Here is a 6,000-nt window from a genome sequence, read left to right as displayed (position 1 = left end):
TGTTGTTGTTGAGCCTAAAATAAATGGCCAGGAATGGAATGGCGGGGCTTTAAACACAGTTGAAAGGAACGTGGCAGGGAGGACGCATCCCCACCAGGCTGGTTTAGGAGCACAATTTTCTAAAGGACAAGGGAGGGAGTAGATGACCTTTCCGGATCCCTCCTGTCTGAAGATTTTATGATTCCAGGCACGTCCTCTGTCTAGACATGAAATGTGGATGCTTCTGCTTTCATTGCTGCAACACAGGTGAAAAGCATAACTGCTCCACCTACAGTCTGATCCTAGAAACTGCTCAGCCTCAGCCAGGAAAAACAACACAACAAAACAAACAGAACAGGTGAGGAAAAAGCCCACCGGAAAGAACGCAATTTCAGAGTCCATAACAGGGAGTATTCCCCAAGAATCTAGACTTACTTTTCATCTACCCTTTCAAATTGACTATAATTTTAATAACGGTGTCTTACAGAGTTATCAATTATTCATTCAAATATTTAGTGTCTAACAGGAAATACCATTCCATGAGAAAAGGAGGAGACAGAAAATTTGGCCTTTCCTTTGACACATGGGGAACAAAAACTGGAAGAGGATGTTGGATGTCCACAGTTTACACAGTGACCACCAAGATCAGGTGCTCTGACTACCAGTAAGACACAGATCGGAAGACATCTCTGTTTCCAAGAATTACTCAACCTTGCATTGCTGTGCTGTCTTCACATTTTACACCTCACCTTCTTTCTCCCTCACTCACAGCCCCTCTGCTACTCTTCTGTGTCCCAAGACACCTGAACATGCCTTGTCCCTTCTGGTCTCCTTACATTTCTCACCCTTGTCCTCACTACAATCTGCCTCCCATTCCTATAACCCTCCAGTTTCTATGAGGCAGCCCCTTTGTTCCTTCTCAGACATGCCACAAGATCTGCCCTGAATGCTCTTCTCTCGGATGCCATGTGGCCTGCTCTTCCTCTTCATTCGAGTCTCTGCTCAGATGTTAGCTTCTGAGAGGGCTTCCTAACCACCTTATCTGAAACAGCACCCCATGAGTTCTTCTTTCATTATTTCCAAAGATCAGTTAGATCTGTATTTTAGACTTGTGCTTATTTTGAAATGTAATACGTATATACTAAACAGTGTGCAAAGCACAAAGCCCTCCTCAACCTGCTGGGGCTCCTCCACTTGGCCATCACCAATGTGGACATCTTACTTGCCTGATCCAACCTGATGGCTTTAGGACTGAATTACCGAGAAAGAGGAAAACAGAAAGATGAAGAGAGAAAATACTTCCATGCCACTTTAAGTCCCCATCCTTAGTCCTAAATTGTAAGGTTAGGCCCTTACAGAGGCCTTTCCGTATCAAAAAAAATACCCAATTTCTTTTTTCTTTTCTTCTTTTTTTTTTTTTTTTGTTTTTTGAGACAAAGTTTTCCTCATGTTACCCAGGCTAGAGTGCAACGATATGATCTCAGCTCACTACAACCTCTGCCTCTCAGGTTCAAGTGATTCTTCTGCCTCAGCCTCCTGAGTAGCTGGGATTACAGGCATGCGCCATCAAGCCCAGCTAATTTTGTATTTTTAGTAGAGATGGGGTTTCTCCATGTTGGTCAGGCTGGTCTTGAACTCCCGACCTCAGGTAATCCGCCTGCCTCGGCCTCCCAAAGTGCTGCGATTACAGGCATCAGCCACCGCGTCCGGCCCCAATTTCTAATTGCTACTCAAGTAGCTGGAAGCTTGGCACCCCTAAGGGAGTAGGAACTTCCCATGTTAGCTCCTCACTCAAGTCTGATAAACAGATTCCTTAATTTCCTGTAGGATGGGACTTAGAACAATGGAATTTTGTAAGGATTATCCATAACTATCCAGTAAGTGATTTCACACTCATCAAGGGGTTACTTTTTACAACTCCAGTACTGCAACAGAGTTTACAATTGAAGTTTCCCTGGATGGTATCATTAGCATAGTTCCTTTAGGAGGAATGTGAACACCTGCTTTAGTATTTTATCCTTCTCTTAACCTTCTCAACAGAGTTATTATTCCACCCTATTCATTTGAGTAATTCAACTTATATCTTTGAACTTGTTTCTTCCTCTGCAAGTAAAAGGTTGAACCCATGATCCTTGATATCCTAGATAGGTCTAATCTTTTGTGATTCCATAAAACGTTCTTGAAGAGTTAATACGTTAGTTCTTCACCCCTACCTATGAATGAATCATACAGGCTTTAACCTAGAGAAAGAGGTTTAGAGTACTGAGAGTTGAACAGATTTTGAAGATCCTCATTGCCTGAGGGAAGTCAAATAAAGTATTAAAAGGGCTTTAGTTACCAGAGTTAGAATGAATAATAACAATGGCAACCACTGCTTTGCAAATGTTATTTCAGTTCATCTTTACATTATAGCAGTGTATCCTAGTGCATAATCATAGGCTGTGAAATGAAACAGACCTGAGTCTGAGACCTGAGTTCAAATTCTTATTTTGCCAAATTCTTATTTGCGGCAAATTACCTTAACCTTTCCAGTCTCAAGTGTACTCATCTGTAATGTAAAGAACTTGCCCATGATTTTTTGGGGAAGATTAAATGAAGCAATGCATGTAAAGGTCTCTGCAAAATGCATTATATGAAACAGGCATTCAATAATGGCAGCTATTTACAATATTGGAAATGCTTAATCCTTAAACGTAAGTTCAGAACCAGTATCTGAATCCATGTTAATTTTATGCCATATTTCTTTCTGCTAAACAGTGCTTCCCCAATATACCTTGCCTACTAGATAATTTTCTCTTGACAAGGACGGCTCAACAGAATTTATAGGTTCAAGCCCTAGCTCATTTTCAGAGTCTCACTCCTTCCCAATCGTTGACATAACTTTATCATACAAAACTCAGTAAATTTGGGAAGCTCAATTTTCTGCCTGCAGAATTAAACTTTGAGGTGGCTTTCAGAAATCTTGGCATTACAACTATAGGAGTTAAGGGTTTGTTATAGGGCAGTAATAGAAGCTTTGAAGTTCCTTAATGGGACCCTAATCTGGGAATTTAGTCATGAGCTCATCATTTTCTTTGTCCAAGATCCTCAGGACACTTAGAAGCAATAAAACAAACTTACCATACACCTTATTTCCACTAACACAGTCTATGCAGCAAATACTTGTTCTTCTCAAGCCTTGCCTTCTATTGGCACATGATTACCGGTATCTATAGGTGATCGTTTAAGTAATTGTTTTGCTGTTTTTGTGCACATGATGGACTTCCAACACCCCCTTTACCATTGCAAAATGCAATCATGTAAGAGAACCAATTGCAGATAACAGGACCAATTGAGAGAACACATTTGTAAGGTTCTAATCTCTGGAACCACTTTCAGTGCCAAATTCTTTTTTTTTTTTTTTTTTTTTTTGAGGAGGAGGAGTCTCGCTCTGTCGCCCAGGCTGGAGTGCAGTGGCGTGATCTCGGCTCACTGCAAGCTTCGCCTCTCGGGTTCCCGCCATTCTCCCGCCTCAGCCTCCAAGTAGCTGGGACTACAGGCGCCCGCCACCTCGCCCGGCTAGTTTTTTGTATTTTTAGTAGAGACGGGGTTTCACCGTGTTAGCCAGGAGGGTCTCGATCTCCTGACCTCGTGATCCACCCGCCTCGGCCTCCCAAAGTGCTGGGATTACAGGCTTGAGCCACCGCGCCCGGCCAGTGCCAAATTCTTGATCAGTGTTCCATCAGCGAAGCAGAGATTTGACCACAGGCAACTGAGAAGGCTACTTACAAGGTCTATGTGAGATGACTTTTCCTGTGTCTGGTGTTGGAATCTGAAGTCTGAAGAGTAGGACGTCAGGAAGGAAAGATAATGATTGTGAGGTGGGGGAGACAAGAACAAACTAGAACTTGGAAGGTTGAGCAGGACAACTCAAGATGGTAGACCGGCCCCTTTGTCATTCTTTCACCATCTCCAAGCCTCAACTTTGAGGTGGCATTGTCCTGCATCAGAGGTTGGAGCCCTTCATCATGAAGTTAAATATGCATCAGGCCTGGAATTTGGAGAAGCTGAAGGAGGATCAGAAAGGAGCTGCTGCTGCTCCCTCAAGCCAGTGAAGTGACAACATGAGTGGATTCCAAGTGTTTTTGTGGACTGCTCCATCTTCCAAAGCATAGAAAGATGGCTACTGCTCCACTTCCACCTTCTAAATCTCACTCTCGTGGAGCCTGTATACCCCCATCCCATTGTAGTCATGCTAACCTGTAACTATGCACAAAAGTAATTCTGGGAAACAGAGCTCTGGCTCAGATAAGGTAACACAATACAAAAGCCCACCATACCACTAGTCAAAGAAGAAATCCCATCAGAAATAAAAAATGCTTTGAACTAACAATAATGAAAATATAACAAAATTTGTGGGATACAGCTACAGCAGTCCTTATAGGAAATGCTGTGGCTTTAAATGTTTATATTTATAAAGAAAAAAATAAATGATCTGAGCTTCCATCTTAAGCAGCTAGGGGGAAAAGGGCAACTTAAATACACAATAAGTAGAAAGAAAGATACACGAGCAGAAATTAATGAAATTGAGGCTGGGCGCAGTGGCTCATGCCTGTAATCCCAGCACTTTAAAGGCTGAGGCGAACAGATCACCTGAGGTCAGGAGTTCGAGACCCGCCTGGCCAATATAGTGAAACCCCCATCTCTACTAAAAATACAAAAATTAGCTGGGCATGGTGGTGCATGCCTGTAATCTCAGCTATTCAGGAAGCTGAAGTGGGAGAATCGCTTGAACCTGGGAGGCAGAGGTTTCAGTGAGCCAAGATCATGCCCCTGCACTCCAGCCTGGGTGACAGTGTGAGACTCCATCTCAAAAAAGAAAAAAAGAAAAAAAATGAAATTGAAGACAAGCAATAGAGAAAAACCAACAGGGCCACAGTTGGTGTCTTTGTCTGCTTGTTCTGCTAAAACAAAACAACTGAGACTGGGTTATTTTAAACAACAGAAACTTACTTCTCACAGTTCTGAAGGCCAGGTAGTCCAAGATCAAGGCACCAGCAGGTTGGGTGTCTGGCAAAGGGCCCAGTACCTACTTCCAAGATGGCACCTTGAATGCTGTATGCCCTGGGATGGGGTTGGGGGATGAATGCTGTGCCTTCACGTGGCAGAAGGAATAAGAAAAAGGGAGTGGCAGCTCTCTGTAGCTTCTTTTATAAGGACATTAATCCCATTCACAAGGGCGGAGCAATCACGATCTAATCACTTCCTAAATGTCCCATCTCTTAATACTATCACACTGGCAATTAAGTTTTAACATACTAATTTTGTGGGACACATTCAGCCCACAGCAGTTGGTTCTTTAAAAGATCAATAATAGCGGGCTGGACGCAGTGGTTCACGCCTGTAATCCCAGCACTTTGGGAGGCTGAGGTGGGAGAATTGCTTGAGCCCTGGGGTTCGAGATCAACCCTGGCAACATAGTGAGACCTTGTCTCTACAAACAAAACAAAACAAAACAAAAAAAAACAGCTGGGCGTGCTGACACATGCCTGTAGTCCCAGCTATTTGGGAGGCTGCGGCTGTAATGAGCTGTGGTCAAGCCACTCTATTCCAGTCTGGATGACAGAGTGAGACCCCGTCTCAAAACAAATAAATAAAAAAAAAAATCAGTAAAATCAATTTTATCTCAGACTAATCAAGAAAAAGAGCAAACAAATCATCAATATCAGGAATTAAATAAGAAATATAACTACCAATCCTATAGGCATTAAAAGGGAAATAGGGAATGTTACAACTTTATGGCAAAAAAATGTATTACTTAAATGAAGTAAACAAATTTCTTGAAAAACAATGTATCAAAATTGACAAAGGAAGAGAGGAAAACATGAAGTCTTTATCTTCTAAGAAATGAACTCATTATCAAAAGTCTTGTCACAAAGGAAATTCCAGGTTTGCTTTGGGATTGGCAAAGATTTCTTAGGTAGGACAGAAAATGCAATAGCTATGAAAGATAAAAATTGATAAAGTGGTCTGAATAAAAAT

Source organism: Rhinopithecus roxellana, chromosome 15 (assembly GCF_007565055.1).
Source record: "Rhinopithecus roxellana isolate Shanxi Qingling chromosome 15, ASM756505v1, whole genome shotgun sequence".
NCBI classification, from domain to species: Eukaryota; Metazoa; Chordata; class Mammalia; order Primates; family Cercopithecidae; genus Rhinopithecus; species Rhinopithecus roxellana.
The sequence above is the reverse complement of the archived record's forward strand: the minus strand, read 5'-3'. Positions refer to the sequence as shown.